We start from the raw sequence: 17,670 nt of genomic DNA, 5'->3' as shown, positions 1-17,670 counted from the left end.
TACATTTGTTCACCTTTCAGGTGCCACAAGACTCCTTTGTTGTTTTTGCTGCGACTGATCAACACAAACTACCTCCTGGAATTCGGGCCGTATCATGTTACCTTCATTCACATCAGAACATATTGGCTTTGTCACCGACGTGGTTTAATTGATGCAAACCTGAACTTGTGAGTGTCAGCTCCACAGGGCAGACAATGTCACAGAGATTCAGTGCTCGATTTTCTTTTGAAAGAAGAAAGGGAAAGGCGTGTGTGTGTGTGTGTGGCGCTCAATCCAATTTCCTACTTATTGTACTGTCCTTAGTTTTAAAGGGAAAAGAATTATAGGGGGCAGAGCCTTGCTGGTAAATGCAGTCAGGATTTCCGCTCGTAGCTGTTCCTGCCTGGTGGCAAAAATATCTTCTTTAGAGAAACCACCTGAATCTCTCTGGACAGAGCAACTTGTGTGTAAAGTCCACGTTAGGAGCTCAAGCGTTGCTTTGTTTGCATTGATTCCCTGCTCATCCAACACTGCAGTAAGTGGTTTTGCATATTAACTAAGTGCACAGTAACCTTCCTTTACCTCCTCCGAGCCCCACCTCCTCCCACCCAGCCTCAGGAATCAACACTATTGCTCAGTAAGATACTTGGAGGAAGCTGCCAGGAGGTTGCCATGGTAACGGTTCTGCTTCCAGCAGCTGCTTCCCTGGTTCCAGGCGGGAGAAAAAAGGGACGGGGGAGGGGGAAAACCTGGGGAGAACTAGGCGGCCTCTGATCAGAAGTTCAGATAAAGAGGGTCACTGTAATTTGCTGGCACAGATTAAAAATAACCCAGCAGATGTGGGAGCTAGAAAGCTATAAAAACAGCCTAGGTAAAGCAAAAGGCCAATCATTAAACAGTGTTCTGAAGTTGGAGCATTTTCAGATTTATATAATTGCAGATCATTGGGGATAATATCTTACAGCTAGGCTCATCTTCCTTCTAATTTGCAGGAAGGTCTCAGATAACATTTCTAAATATTCCACAGAGAACTCAAGTATCTACCAGCCTTTGGACAAAGAGGGAAAGAAAGTGAAGGAGGCTTTTGCCCAGTACATCTGAAAATGCGGTTTTAGGAGGGAGCGAAAGAAAAGCTCCCAACATCTATCAAATGAAAACAGGTACATATGTTTTATATTAAGGGAGAGAGTAACTCAGCATAGCAAGAGAGCAAGTCAAGTGCAGGGAATGGCATCCAGTGACTGGCAGAATCCAGTCTTTTTCTCAAAACCAAAAGGGAACCTGAGCCTATGAAGGGCTCAATTTCGTGGTCTCTGGACCACTAACTGGGTAACAGCATGACCCCAAGAATAGGGAAGCTGGCAAGCCCTGGATTAGATTATATCTGTTGTAAAGGTCACTTCAGCCAGCAAAAGGTGCAGCGGGGAATGACTTGCCTAGCAAGCAGGAGGTTGCTGGTTCGAATCCCCCCTGGTATGTTCCCCAGACTATGGGAAAAACCTATCCTGGGCAGCAGCGATATAGGAAGATGCTGAAAGACATCATCTCATACTGCATGGGAGCTGGCAATGGTAAACCCCTCCTGTATTCTACCAAAGAAAAACCACAGGGCTCTGCGGTCGCCAGGAGTCGACACCGACTCGAGGACACACTTTACCTTTCAAGGTCACTTCACACATGGCCTTGGAGGAGCTGGTTACCCATGTAGTAGAGCACACAAGGTGAACCTTGGGGTCATGAACCCTGCCCCACCTTTATACCCAGATCAAGTTTATAGCTGTAGCAACTGTTACACAAGGAAATTAGAACACAAATTATGCGGGCCTTTTAGGAACATAGGAAGCTGCCATATACTGAATCAGACCAACTTCCATAGCCACAAGCCACTCTTTGCTGTACCTTTGCCCATGACTCTTCACATGCTTCTATCAAATAGTATAGGCATTCTTAAACTGTAGACCTCATTTGGGTAGTCCATTAGGCCACCTTGAAAATAATGTAAGGGAAAAGAATGTTTTTAGAGTTTCCAAAACATGCTGAAGAGGCAAGCTTCTTTACCTTTGAAATTGAAATGAAAAAGCAGCTTGGTTCTTCAACAGTGCAAGTATTTGCACTAAAAGTTTCAAAACATATGTGCCCAGTTCTCCCTTGTGTGTAAGTTTAGTATCCTATCACAGAGGATAAACACAGCAGTTAGTCTTTAATTCAGGTGTCTTTAAATATCTTCCGACTTGGGCGGCCATAACATAAGCACATGTAGTCTAAAGATCAAGCAAACCAGAATGTGGTCCTCAGTATAACATAGTCTAGTGAACAAAAGTCTTAGCAGAATTTTCTTGGCAATGAGATGGTTTGTTCCATAATTGAGTTAGTAGCCTTATTTACTGCCATCAAGGAGAGAAAAAAGAGAGAATATGTGTTAGATCATGAGCTTTTCAGAGTGGGGAATCAGTAAGCTAAGAACAAAGCCAAGCAGCATCAATTAATTTTAGAATTTTGTGCTCCTCAAAAGGACTGAATTATATATGTGTGCTCATAAGTTTAAGTGAAGCACTGGCACTCAAAAGTAGTGGCATTACTCCCTTGTGCACCCTTAATAGACCTCATGGCTCTACTTGATATACGTAATGTAATACTAAAAGGAGACGAAAATGCCAGTTCTCCGAGGAGATTGTGGTTATTGAAATACTTGACCTAAAACAGTTACCCAAGGGCACCAGAAATTAATGGTGCTTACCAGTACATTTATGAGCCAAAGGAGTTCACTCTTAAAAGAGAGAAGCCACAACAGGAAAGAATTCTGGTGAGAGAAAGATCAACAGAGGCGTACTTAGCCAGGGACCATGGGGATTTGGTCTGTGGCCTCTTGTCTTCTGGGGGGGGGGGTCTCCCCACAGCCTGGGCGTCAAATCTTTTTCAACAAACCCTTTTTAAAGTGCTGCTGTGCAGTGGGGACAGGGGCTGCCAGCAGGTGTGTGGGCACTTGGTGAGGGAGGTGGAAGCAAGAATGCCTTCTCTGAGCCCTCTCCTCTGACTCGAGCTCAGTGAATCACTTCATTTCACCTCTCTGCATGCTTTTTTTAAAAGCCCCTATTCTGTTTCCTTCCTCCTCCTCCTCCCCTCCTCTCATTTTCTTCTGCCTCTACAAGGAGTTGCAGGGGGAGGGGAAAGGGAAACAGCAGAGGAGAGGAGAGCTGCTTCTGCCAGGGGTGGGACCGCCCTGCAGCTGAGGGAGAAGTAAAGAGCATGAAAGGAGAGCCCAGCCGACTGAGGGAGAGAGCTAGCGGAGAGGGTGGCAGTGACTGCTGGCTCTGGTCCTTTCTCTTTCCCTTTTCTCCCCCTCCCTCCCTTCCTGGCTTCACCTCATGCCACCATGGAACTTATCAGGATTTTGGAGCAGACATGCTGGGTGCTATCTACCACCCAACCTGTAAAAGAAATGGGCAATAATCTTATGGGTTGTTTTTTTAAAAAAAAAAAGGTTAAAAAATTGTTTAAAATTGCCTGTTTGCCCATTTCTTTTGTGGGTTGGGTGGTATGTAGCACCCATCGTTCCCTACCACACAAGAAACTTTGGTGTCCCTAGGAAAGACCCATGCAGAACAATGTTTTTTAAAAAAACTTCCCCCATTGTTCCCTATGGCCAGAACAAGCTGCATTCACAGAGGCAACAGACACAAGTTTTGCATTGCAATTTGCAATGCATTTTGCAACCCTGCCTTGAAAAACACTGCAGAAGCGCACGGTAAAAGGGAATCTGTCCTACCCGACACAGAACATACATTTCAAACATAGTCCAAAAATGGCAAAAAAGGAATCACTGACACCAGAATCAACTGCCTGCCACAGTGCCTGTGCTGCAGTAACACCATTGCCACAAGTTGCTCTCTCTCACACAATTATGACTCCTTACTTCCTAGCACTGCAACAGCTGCCACAGCAGCACCCTTAGCAGCAAGCATAGCCATATGCTCAACTAGAGCAACTTCCTACTTTTGCAACTTCCCTTCCCCCCACCCAGCCAATGGGGACCCAATTGCCCATGACAATACTTGATTTGTATGATAACAAGCCAATCAAGAAGCAAGGAGGCTTCAAGCTAATCAGCAAGGGGGAAAATAGGCCTCCAAAATGGTGCTCAAAACATTTTGACTTGAAATGAGGTGGCTTTGTTCCAAGCTCGAAATAGGCCCTTTATTTAAAGTGTGTTTTATTTTGAGCCTGAGACACTCAAAATAGCCCATTTCAAGTTGAAAAGTTTTGATGTCGAAATGTTTTGCACATCCCTAGAAAGAATCTCTGGAGTGGTAGCTGTTGAGCTGGGCAGTCCTATACAGGCTACACTGGTTTAATGTCTGCCTAATGTAGTCAGGATACTATATCAGTTCAGCAAAAGATGGGAGGGGGGAAAGGTAGCTGAAAAGAAAAGAACAAACCATAACAAATCATATCAGAGAGGTGCAACTGCACCAGCATGCACCAATCACAGAGCCAAGGATGGAAACATGTAGGCCAAGCATGGAAAGAGCCAGTTTATACGCATCAGTGTAAAGACACCCCTATAAAATCAACACACCTCACATTATATACAAAATGCACAACCCATTGACACAAGGATGCCTGCTGCATGAGCTACTGTGGCGCAGGCAGCAAGATACTAGAAACAGAGAGCCAACAGCTCTGTCACAAGAGTGGGGATGAATCCCCTTACAACAGACCATTATTGGCAAACCTTTTGAATCTGCTATAAAGGGAAGGAAGATGGCTCCTGTAGGGAGGAGCAGGCATGCACAACAAACACACAGGTCTCTTCAGAGCAATGAGTCACCCTGGGGAAATAATTCCCTTCTCCAGGAAGGCATCTTTTTTGGTGAGGAAATATCTGGAACAGGCAATGATGGCTGGTGAGGGTTGTTCAGGGGTGTGTGTGAGAGGTACTTTAACATTTAGCTATGGGGTGGAGACTGCCTTGGTCGGCCTGATGGATGATCTCCAGTTAGGAATTGACAGAGGAAGTGTGACTGTTGGTCCTTTGGGATCTCTTGGCGGCTTTCGATACTATCGACCATAGTATCCTTCTGGAACGTCTGAGAATGTTTGGGGTGTAGGAGGCATTGTTTTAAAGTGGTTCCGCTCCTACCTCTCAAGACAGATTTCAGATGGTGTCGATTGGAGATTGTTGCTCTTCGAAATCTGAGCTTAAGTATGGTGTCCCTCAAGGCTCCATACTTTCTCCAATGCTTTTTAACATCTACATGAAACCACTGGGAGAGATCATCAGGGGATTTGGAGCTGGGTGTTACCAGTACGCTGATGACACCCAGATCTATTTCTCCATGTCAACCTCTTCAGGAGTTGGCATATCCTCCCTAAATGCCTGCCTGGAAGCAGTAATGGGCTGGATGTGGGAGAATAAACTGAAGCTGAATCCAGATAAGATGGAGGTACTTATTGTGCGGGGTCAGAACTCTAGAGACTATTTTGATCTGCCTGTTCTAGATGGGGTCACACTTCCCCAAAAGGAACAGGTTTGCAGTCTGGGAGTACTTCTGGATTCACACCTCTCCCTGGTTTCTCAGGTTGATGCGGTGGCCAGGGATGCTTTCTATCAGCTCTGGCTAATACGCCAGCTGCGTCCATTTCTCGAGATCAATGACCTCAAAACAGTGGTAGATTTGTTGGTAACCACCAGACTGGACTTCTGTAATGCGCTCTATGTGGGGCTGCATTTGTACTTCAGTTGATTCAGAATGCGGCTGCCAGGTTGGTCTCTGGGTCATCTCAGAGAGACCACATTACTCCTTTGTTGATGGAGTTACACTGGCTGCCAATAGGTTTCCGGGCAAAATACAAAGTGCTAGTTATAACTTACAAAGCCCTAAACGGCTTAGGCCCTGGGTATTTAAGAGAACGTTTTCTTCAGTACAAGCCCCACTGCCCATTGAGGTCATCTGAGGAGGTCTGTCTCCAGTTGCCGCCAACTCGTTTGGTGGCTACACAGAGACGGGCCTTCTCAGCTGCTGCCCCAAGATTGTGGAATGTGCTCCCTAATAAGATACGAGCCTCCCCATTTCTGGTAATTTTTAAGAAACTACTGAAAATGCATCTCTTTAACCAAGCTTTCTCAGCTTTTTAAAACTGTTTTTAAATTGTTTTGGCTATTTAATTGGTGTTTTATGATGTTTTAATTGTTTATTATTTTATGTAGTTTATAATTTTTGTTTTGTTAATTGATTTTAATGGTGTTTTAATGTAAACCGCCCTGAGCCTTTTGGAAGGGCGGTATAAATTTTTTAATAATAAATAAATAATAACAAATAGACAGACTTAACTGGTGATATCATCACTGGCACTTGACTGATGTGCGGGAGCAGCGGCATCCCGCCTGGCATTTTGCACAGTGTCAGCCTTATCCATAGCACTCACATGCATGGCCACACATGCATGGCAGCCAGGTGAATGCTGCCAGGCGGGGCTGCCGCATGGAATTCTGGGTGAGGCATCGCTGTTCCCCGCAGTGTTCAGATGCAGGCAATATCACCGGTTAAGCCTATTAAATGCACCTCTCCCCCTTTCCTTTCACTGCCCTCACTGCTTGTCGTTGGGAACAAGTGCAATGGGGGCCCTCACGGCATTTTGGGGTGGGGGTGGGGTTTGATGTTGGACTGCACAAAGACCAAGACGGCATTTGTCCGAATCCTAAACTCCATCATGGTGGGGTGCAGAAATCATGAGGAGGAGATATAGGATTTTTTGCTCTCTATTGATTCCAATGGGTGCATTTTGACGCAGGCCATCTCTGGAGTTGGTGTAATCTTCAGCATGTCCAGAGTCTTGAGAGGGGTATAGAATTTGGTGCATGTGAACTCCTCCCTCCCTCCCAGCCCACCTACAATCCCACATCTCCAGTGCATTTGCAGGGCCTCCACCAGCCAAAGTTACACTGGTGGTCACCAGGTATGCTGGTGATGTGTTCCACCAGTGCTGTTGTGCAATTGCATTGGGGCATGGGGAGGCATGTCTCCTATATCACAGGCAGCAAAGCACTTTCCCCAGACCCTGTGGTGCTCAAACCATGTTTTTTTAGAAGTGCAGGATTGTACCCTTAGCCTGTTGCAGTGAAAATACCACAGAGTCTTGTGTTACCTTGAGGGCTAGCACATTTTTGAAGCACGGTCCACAAAAGCATATGCAGCAATAGATTTGCTAGTCAACTAACAGATTCAAGCTCAACAACAGAGAAGATGGAGCATATGATGCAATCTGTTCTCTTTCAAGGGGTATTTATTCCCTTGGGGGTGTGTTACTTTCCCCACATTCATCCACTAGTAGGAGAAATGATCTTCAGTCTCTGCGCTAATGAACAAAGTTTTGTGAAATAAGGAAGGAAGGACATTGTCTTTCTTCAAACTCATTTACTCTTGTTTTTCCCAGTAAGAGATGGGGAATTAAGAGGTAGCACATGGCTTATAGTCGCCTTATTACAGCAGGATTCCCAGGTGGCCAGTTCAAATGCTAACTAATAGTTCTAATGCTAACTAGTTTGGCAACAACAATTCAAAAGGTGGGTGCGAGAACATCTGCCTCTCAGAATGCACATTTGCCAACGCAGGCATATGAGGCCTTCTGTTGTTGTAGGAACCTTTCAAGCATTTAGAAAGTAAAAGGTCCGTCCAACAAATTGAGAACCACCTGCTCAAACTAATGGTTCTGCAAGCTCCTATTTGCCAAACAATCCTCCACATATATGCAGAGCGGGGAGGGGGGGCGGGAGGGAAACTGCTACTAAGATTGCCTCTTGCCTCTTACTAAGTTCCAGTATCCCTGTTGACAGAGGCAGACTGCATAGTAAGCATTGTAAATGTATAACAAATCTACAGAACAACCATTCGTTTTGCTAGTCTATTATTCTTCTCAATTCAAGCTACAGATGAAGAGAATAAAGGTTAATGCAGCAACGGGTTGTGGCCACTCAGGGGCTTAGTTTGGCTCTCAAGGGCTTCACTGGCAGTGTCCTCATTCCAAGGAGTCTCCTTTATATCTCTGAAGCAAGTGGAGACACAAACAAAAGGCTCCTGAACTCCTTTCTCCCTGCTGTGAACAGCAACAGAGGCTTTGGAAGAGTCCTTCCCTCATTGTGCACCTCAGCCACTCTCTCCAAGCCATAGGAGCAAAGAAACATAGGAAGCTGTCTTATACTGAGTCAGACCATTGGTCCATTGCGCTTAGTAGGCTCTACACCAGGCCTGCCCAACATAAGGCCCGGGGACTGGATCTGGCCCATGGGGACTATTTTGCTGTCCCCAGGGGTGGGCCCAAAGTTTTGTGGTGCCTGAGGTAAGGTGCAAAATGCTGCCTTGCCATGGTCCTGGTTGCGGGGGGGGGGGGGGGGTCAGCCCCCTTTCAAAATTAAGCTTTGAAAGTGCATGAGGGGCAGGAAGGAGGAATGGTTGCTAGCAGGCTCCTCTTCTCTCCTCAGGCTGTGGTTAACTAATAATTGCTTTCACTAGGAGAGGTCCTATTGGTACCAATCCCTGATCTGGCTGCTCTTTATTTGTTGAATAAAAACAAATACACTAGCCCAGATCATGTGCTTAAAGTAACACATAGTTTGACCTTCAGAGTCCAGATTAACAGATTATTCTATGGTAAAACAATTCCTGAACCCTTTGGAAGGAAAGAAGTTGAGGGATTGTATGACTGAACACTACAGTGAAAACAAATTTCTACACAAAGAAAAATAGAATATCGGGAAGAAGCCCAAGCTTGAATCTTTCTCACCAAGATGCTAGTTTTCTGCATACATAAAACTGTTTTGCAGGGATGAACATTCAGTCGTGTGGGCCTTCACCTGCAGTCTGGAACAGTATAGTAGAGGAACAGTGTTATTATATGATCAGTTATATATCTGGGAGAGCCTGCTTAGAAAGACAAATCTATATGTCAGCTTCCCAGCCAAGTTCCACTGTCTTCAATCCTTTATTTGGAGACAGGGTTAGGGGGCAGATGTTGTTGTACAGCTGCATGTATACATGGGTCTGGTTCAGACACTTAATTGGGTTAGAACAGTCTTCACATGCCAGAGTCGGTGTGTGTCTCTTTACCATACACCTACAGCAGTGCTTCCCATCCTGGGTTCCTCTAGATCAGGCCTGCTCAACTTCGGCCCTCCTGCAGATGTTGGCTTACAATTCCCATAATTCATGGCTATTGGCTGCTGTGGCTGAGAATTATGGGAGTTGTAGTCCAAAAACAGCTGGGGGGCCTAAGTTGAGCAGGCCTGATCTACTGTAGATGTTGCTGAACTACAACTCCAAGCATCCCTGATTGATTGATTAAGTGCTGTCAAGTCGGTGTATACTCTTAGCGACCATATATAGATTATCTCCAGGATGATCTGTCTTCAACTTAGCCTTTAATGTCTCTCAGTGGTGCATTCATTGCTCTCATAATCGAGTCCATCCACCTTGCTGCTGGCTGTCCTCTTCTTCTCTTTCCTTCAACTTTTCCCAGCATCATGGACTTCTTAAGGGAGATAGGTCGTCACATAATGTGTCCACAGTATGATAGTTTGGGTCTGGTCATCTGTGCCTTGAGTGAAAATTCTGGATTGATTTGTTCTATGATCTATTTGCAGCATCCCTAGCTACAATTTATGATGGCTGAGGATGCTGGGAGTTGTAATTCAGCAACATCTGGAGGAACCCAGGTTGGGAACCAGTGACTTACAGTAATATGTTAGGTTTCATTTCATTTTATTCAGCCATTACAAAAACCTCAAAGAAATAATTTTAACACAGAAACAAAACACAATGTGCCATAAAATCATTCAAAGATTTGTAACACATTCAGCTACATGTCACCAGATAAGGCACATGTGTGTTAGCTAGTGACAATGAAGAAATCACAACTCTTCTCAGTAACCTAGGATCACTGTTGAAAAACAAAAAATCTATCTTTTGAAGAACAGACCATTAATACATATCTTTAAGAAATCAGAAAGATAAGTTTCTCTTGTACACTGCATCAGTGAGCAGTCACTTAGTGGGGGAAATCCTCAGCTTGACCAGTTCCACAGTAACAAAGATGAGAATTATGTGACATTTTAAATAATCTACGCTCTAACACTGTAGGTGGTAGAAGAAATCTAACATTAATATGTTCCTTTCTCCAGTTATATTTATACATTTTAAATAAATTGCCCTCTAAGTTTACTTTCAATTTAAGTAAGTTGTACCAGGGTTTGAGAGCAGAGAAATCTATCTGTGTAAAAGCACCATAGATTCTGAGGCTAAATTCCTCTTTGGCAGATTTGAAGTAATTCTGAAGGAAGTAACTCTCCCAATAGACAAATTTCTGGAGAGAAATGCTGGTAAGATTTTGATAACCGGATTTAAACCTTCTGCAGACCTAATATAATTTGTTCCAGATATATAGTAACATGTAACATGGGTGTTCCACATGGAAATCGATATGCACACCAATTTGATTATTCCCACTCAAAGAAAAGAAAAAAGAAAGAAAAGGAAAAAGAAAAGGAGGTGAGTCTGTGAACACAGGGCATGCTATATGCCTTACAATGCATTACTTCATATATATGGCAGAGGGGAGCGACACCTGCAGAGTTGATAAAAATGGATTATTAATTTTTTTTAATTTAAATTGGATTTTTAAAAATTTAAATTGGATTTTAAAGAAAATTCATAAAGAACCTAGTCAAATATATCATCATGAATATTAATCATGATTATATTCTATGAACATATTAACAGTAATAAATGGGGATGCGAGATAACAGACCTGATCAGTCCTATTCTGCAGGTGGTTTACTTGCAGCACACACACAGAGTCAAGCCCTTGCTCCCCGCCAGGGGTGTAGTGGAGTGGGGACGTGCAGGGACGGAGCACCAGTACTTCTCAACTTCTCTGGCTGTTGGGGTGGGCATGGCCATGGAGGCTATCATGGAGAGCACTCACACTTGGGAATTTTCAACTACATCACTGCTCCCCACCCCCCAAGTGCAAAGACAAAGAAGGTCAATGAATGAATGAATAGAGGATTTGGGGGATGGAGTAGATCTGAGCAAGGAAGAGGAATCTGGATATAAATGTATGGGATGGGGAGGGGAGGGAAGAGAAAGTGAAACAAAAAGTGAACAGAACATATTCATGCAGTCCTGAGGAAACTTTTTCCAAGTGTATCCTCCATTGTAGAAAGGAAATGCCTATCATGGCAGCAGGACGTAAAAGAGACCCGATCTATGAATATTTTAATGAAGTTCTTGTACCTGTGAGTTTGCAAAATGCAAACAGTGCAGTGAAATTCAAGGCCTGGTTGCCTGAATGTAACAGCATTATGAGAAGTGGGAATCTACCTTCTAAAAGTGAAACCTACATCTATCTCTAAATATACATCACGGTTATATCAGACAACAAGAATGTATTTTTTTATAGAAAATGATGGTTAAATAGAATCTTCCTTAGTAATTTAAATTGTGATTTAAATCATGATTTAAATCTATTTGATTTAAATCAAATCAACCCTGGGCACATGTCCATTGCACCATCTCATTGAGACTGTTGCCACCCAATTAAGTGAATGGGGCTATGGATGTGTTTTGCTCAGTTTTGTCATCAATGCAGCAGCAGAGAGGCAAGGACCATAAAGCTATTGTGAGTTGCAGGCAGCATCTAGTTCTGGGCTGCCTAGTGAATTTTGCCATAGATAAATATTCCTGGTGAAAACTGAGAGGCCTCATTTTCAGTTTTTGCTCAGTATTTCCTGCCCTTTGACTTCAACCATGTAGCATTGACTGAAATATCAGGCTTCTGTTATTCTATAGATAAATGAATGAAGAAGAACATCACAGCATAGGTCAATTGCAGCCAGTTAATCTCTGTGTCTTTCCATCACAGGCTCATCGTTGTGACATCTGAGTATCTAAAAATGATGGGTTATCTAAGCCACAAATTACACGAGAGATTTGATTGGAATCAAATTAATTGACATCACTATCTAAGAAATCAGATTGCTGCAGTTCCCAGTCTGAACACATGCAAGCATTTAGTTCATCACATGCCGTGTGCAATTTCCATATCATTGCTAGACTTGCTGTTTTCCCTCACTACTGATACTAAAATAAGAGCACAACAATATTGGTTTTTGCCATTTTCTGTTTCATCGGAGCTCTCCTATTGCCACCCATTTGTGAAAAAAAGACATAGTAGTACTCATTGGCTTTGTGCATGAATTCTCAGTTATCATTTGTTAATTACAAACTTAATTAATAATAGCTTTTAATAACTTTCTTTATATGACCACCCCATAACAAATTGTTCTCTGGGTGGCTCACAAAAAAACAAAAACAAAAGAGTAAAATAAAATTAAAGTACAGTACATACAATACAGTTAAAAACACCAACATTAAAAACAAGCACAAATAATTATAGATGTCTTTCAAAATCTCTTAACTTCCAGAGACATAAAAATATGAGAAGTTTAATGGATGCAAATTAAGAAAATTAATAAAAGTATGGGCCTGGTATTATGCCTTTTATTTTTATTAACATACACAATGAGTGGGTTCAGATGTACAGGATAACCATAGTAGCAGTAGTAGTAGTAGTAGTAGTAGTTATTATTATTATTTAATAATAATAATAATAATAATAATAATAATAATAATAATAATAATAATTCTATTTCTATACTGCCCTTCCAAAAATGGCTCAGGGTGGTTTACACAGAGAAATAACAAATAAATAAGATGGCTCCCTGTCCCCAAAGGGCTCACAATCTAAAGAGAAACATAAGATAGACACCAGCAACAGTCACTGGAGGTACTGTGCTGGGGGTGGATAGGGCCAGTTTCTCCCCCCATGCTAAATAAGGAGAATCACCACATCAAAAGGTGCCTCTTTGCCAAGTTAGCAAGTTATAGCTAGCCGAGGTTGTAACTGCAGTATGCCTAGCAGTGCAAAACCGTGGTTACGGGCTGAAAGCTAACTCCATTTTGCCTCTCCAAACTGAAATTGGAACCTTCTGTTTTCCCAAAGCTCCTCCGCCAACAACTGTGGTTTTGCTGCCAAAGTGTTACTCATGACTGCTGGTTCAGCTACAACTGTGTTTTTGTGCATATTTCCAAACGTCAATCATGGGGGAGGTGTCACAGACCCACCCGAGGATGTGGCTGCTCCATGCTTTCAGCACTTCTTGCTGGCAGCCTCTCGGAAAACCGGCCATGCCTCTCCTGTCAGCCATGCAGCTCTGGAGTTCCCAGGCTACAGGGATGCCGCCATGCCTCAGCCTGGACTGGCCAGCCTCTCAAGCCACACAGGGGCACCCCTGATTACCAATCCACCCCTTGCTGCCCCTTCCTGGTAGGACAAGGGCACAGGATGACAGGACGGGCACTCAGGGCTTTGCTCACCAAGATGGGAGCAACAGGCATGTATGTTCACAAGCACAAATACTCCAAGTGGCTGCACAAGCAGGGCACACCATCATGGCACCAGGAGGGGGGCAAATAGCTGTGGGGGGGGAATATAAAAGGCAGAGCCAAGCAGGGAAGCTGGAGCAGCCAAGTTCTATTTTTCACACAGAAAGGGTGGGGAAGCAGGGCCCAGCCCCTTTCCCGGGTGGAGGTATTTGCTCCCTAGTCTTGCTCATGAGAAGAACCATCTGTGGGCACTAATTGCAAATTTACTATATGGTACTCTAGTTGCATGAGGTGGTACTCATGTTGTACACAGTTAAGTAGCCCATTGTCCCACAAATGGCTCTCTCACAAGAGTGGCAGACTCAGGGGAATGAGGGAGGATGCTCGACAAAGGAAAGCTGCATGGACAGGCACTGGGGTAAGTGCTGTCCTGGTCTTGGCAACTGCTGCCCTGCCAGCCGAAGGGCGAGCCCACCATCCTAGGGCAGTTAGAAATTGGGACTCTCCTCTCCCGGGAATCCCTGCACTGGCAGATCTGCATATGGTACAATGAGGGACCAGGAACTTTTAATGGGTTTAAAGGTGTGTCCCAATGTCTTCCCCTCTCTCCCCGGGGGTGCACACACGCCCCAGGGGTGCACACACACCCAGGCAAGGACAAAGGGAGTGTCTAGATGACCTTTGGGTATGTAAATGTCTGCAAAGGGGAAGAGGGTGGGGAGTTTTAAGGGGGTTCTGCCCCCCAAGTAATGGTGGGGAAGTGGGGCCATCCACTCTTCCGGGGGTTGGGGTCTTTACAACCCAGGCTTACACATGAGCAGGGCCAGCACAATCACAATCACTCCATGTTTTCAAGTGATACTTTCTCTGTGATGAGGGTGGCTACCAAAGCCCATGTGGACTATGCCCGCTCATGACAATGCCAAGCCATGGGAGCTCTAAGTAGAGCTGTGTTGAAGTGTGTAGGGAAGTGGTGGGCGGGGGTATCCCAGAGACTGCTTTCCTGATCCAGGAGATGGCGGCCAAGGTGCCGCAGAAACACGCCCCATGCCCGGCCATCCACACTTGTGCACAGGTGCACTCTCATCTGCAGGCACTGCAGTCGACCCCAATGCCCTGTGGCTGGGGGAGAAGAGGAAAGTGCCCTTTCCCATGATTTCCTGCACCTGCTTATCTGCATACGACACACAGATGGAGCAGACCTGGGATTTAAAAATTTGTGTAAATGTACAGTCCCATTGACCTACCCCGCGGCCGTGCTCATGGCCAGGCTGTGGCACATGGGGTCTGAGGATGTCCTCTGGGCTTCAGAGAGATTTGGGGAGAGGGAGGTAGTGGAGGATTTCCCCTATTTTTTAACAGAGAATGTTGAGGGCTCTATGATGGTGGGGCCCCCTTGGGTTCATTGGTGGTTAAATGGGTAACTCAACTTGTCAGCTCACAGTCTGTGGGTGGGTATAGCACCCAGATAGGCATATCATATCTCCAGTAGACTGGCCCTCTCATGAGAGTGATCCCCACTGGGCATCAAGACTGCTCTGCCAGGGACTCCCCTTGCCACATCTTCCTTGGTCATAGTGGGACAGACACTCCAGGATCCTTTGCCCTCTCCCATCTGCATATCCCGTTCTAGTGAATGTGGGATTCCACCCCACTCCCCTGGGAATTCGAGTGTGCATGGTGTGTTCAGTGTTGGTGTCTACTTTGTGGGAGGGGCAGTAGTGCCATGGCTGGCAGATGCAGCACTGGCATTGCATGGCATTTAAAGGGCTTTCAGTGCCCTTTCCCTGCCGAGGGTGGGCAGAGTGCTTAGAAAATGTACGATTGTATCAGGCACACCCTTTCGAGATCATAGTCAAACTTAGGAAGCTGCCATATACTGAGTCGGACTATAGGTCCATCTAGCTCAGTATTGTCTACACAGACAGGCAGCGGCTTCTCCAAGGTTGCAGGCAGGAATCTCTCTCAGCCCTATCTTGGAGAAGCCAGGGAGGGAACTTGGAACCTAGATACTCTTCCCAGAGCAGCTCCAACCCCTAAGGGGGAATATCTTACAGAGCTCACACATCAAGTCTCCTATTGACATGCAAACAGGGCAGACCCTGCTTAGCTATGGGGACAAGTCATGCTTGCTACCACAAGATCATCTCTCCTCTCCTGCCAGGAATCTCTCACAGTCTTATCTTGGAGAAGCCAGGGAGGGAACTTGGAACCTTCTGCTCTTCCCAGAGCGGCTCCATCTCCTGAGGGGAATATCTTCCAGTGCTCACACTTCTAGTCTCCCACTCAATATGCAACCTGGGTCGACCCTGCTTAGCTAAGGGGACAAGTCATGCTTGCTACCACAAGACCAGCTCTCCTTGATTGTGGCCAACCTGCTGATGCAATGACGCTTTCCCCACAGTCTGGCTGTGTTGCTGGCTGGGATCAGTATTCTGAACATCTGAATCCGGTCATTGGCTCCAATAAAACAAGATAGTGTGGGGTACTTAAGTGATAGCTTCTGAAAAGAGAGGCATAGGGAGGCTGGTATCAGTCCATGTGCAGCCGCCAGGCTGGCCCCCTCGCCCCCCCCCCATGTCTGACATCTGATGCAGGGGGCCAGCTAGCCATGCCCCTGCATTTGACGTCAGACACGGGGGCTTGGACTCCCTTCCAAATGGGGCTGCACAGCCCTGTTTGGAAGGGAATCAGCCTGCGCTGCATTGGGTGGTGTGGGCCAGAGCGACTCTCCCTGCCGTAAAGTCAGGGTGAGCCATTACGGCCATGCTGCCAATGCAGTGTGGGCAGATCTCCCTCTGAAATGGAGCCGCATGGCCCCATTTGGGAGGGAGATCAATTGGCCCCGCTGCATTGGCAGCAAGACCATTTATGGCATGGAGAGTCACTCTGGCCCATGCTGCCCAACACAGCGCAGGCCGATTCCCTTCCAAACGGAGCCACACAGTCCCATTAGGAAGGGAGTCCAAGTCCCTGTGTAGTGTGGGCCGATTTTGGTTCCAAACCGGGCTGTGCAGCCCTGTTTGGGACTGAAATAACACCCCCCACACACATCTGACGTCAGACGCTGGGGGGGGACATGTCTGGGGGCTGCACTCTCAACCCCTGATTGGTGTTGGCCTGGGTTCTTTGAACCTGTCGCCCAATGGTGGCCCCGCCCCTGCCTGAAAAGCTGATTGGCAGTGGGTGGAGGGCAGGAAGAAAAGCAGGGAGGAGGCTGAATTCAACCCTTCCCTTTCCCAGTCTGCATCTTATTTTCAATGCCACATGTGGCTCTGGACCGAGCTGAGCTGTTTGCACATGTATTTCTTCATCCAGCTAGTGATATGCATATTTACAGCCCATAGCTGAATTAGGGATGTGTACGGAACCATCTGGCCCGGTTCAGATCGAGGCCGGATTGGCCTTGAATGGACTGGGCCAGTTTGGTCCAGCACCTCGAACCCCTGCCCCCCGGGTCTGGTCCAGTCCGGGAGTGGGGGTGGGTGGTTCGCAAATTTCAAATACTTAAAATATATATATTATAATGACACGACATCATTATGTGCAAATATAACTGGGTACAAAACTTCGGCATGGCCTTTCCCAGACAGCAGGCTTTACCATGGGATTAAGAGGGGTGAAATACTGCAAATTATGGGACATATCAGATATTTCAAATTTGCCCAAAAACCCAACACAAAAAGAGGAATTTTTTTACCCTGGACACAATTCGCGCTAAGCTACACAGTGCAATGAAAAACCCAAATCGTGTATGGAGTTTCTCTTGATAGCTTGCAGGGACTTCAACATAAAACTGGACGAATTGTGAATGCACACCTGCCCTTCTAAAGTAAAATCGCTGTCTGGCAGGGCTCCATGAGCAGCCTGCATGGTCAAACTGAATGCAGCCCATTCATCTTGCCTTGATAGCTGCCTCCTCCATTTCTGCAGTCCTAGGGAAAATGCTAAATCAGAAGGTCCATTGAGCCCTGGTGGACTACCATACCTGTTTGGTGGGTCACAACTTGCATAGGCCTGGCCCAAGGCTGCAATCCTGAGAACACTTATAGGCAGGCTTGCACACATGCACTGAAACCTCTGAGCATTTTCTTTGGTACAGCACAACATTCTATACTAAAAATTACATTTGAAAAACTTTGAAAAGTCACTTGCCATGAAGTACAGAGGGCTTTCGGACAGAACAAAATCCCCCCCACCTTAAGTGTGCGGAGATTACTAGTTGGTTCTTTAGAGCAGGGTTTCTTAACCT

The 17,670-nt window shown here is 45.6% G+C and overlaps 1 long non-coding RNA gene across 2 annotated transcripts; it reads left to right on the top strand.

The window, feature by feature from the left end:
* The first annotated feature begins 707 nt into the window (after nt 1-707).
* On the top strand, nt 708-12,355 carry LOC128351944 (uncharacterized). 2 transcript variants are annotated; one of them, XR_008320129.1, is made up of 4 exons: nt 708-850; nt 1,007-1,139; nt 10,409-10,520; nt 11,896-12,355. It is a non-coding gene; the product is annotated as an uncharacterized LOC128351944 (long non-coding RNA). The 2 variants fall into 2 exon arrangements; XR_008320128.1 differs by having other exon boundaries at nt 972-1,139.
* The last annotated feature ends 5,315 nt before the right edge of the window (nt 12,356-17,670 follow it).

The sequence above is a fragment of the Hemicordylus capensis genome, chromosome 3 (assembly GCF_027244095.1).
Source record: "Hemicordylus capensis ecotype Gifberg chromosome 3, rHemCap1.1.pri, whole genome shotgun sequence".
Classification (NCBI taxonomy): Eukaryota; Metazoa; Chordata; class Lepidosauria; order Squamata; family Cordylidae; genus Hemicordylus; species Hemicordylus capensis.
Note: the sequence above shows the minus strand (reverse complement) of the source record. Positions and strands in the feature narration are given on the sequence as shown.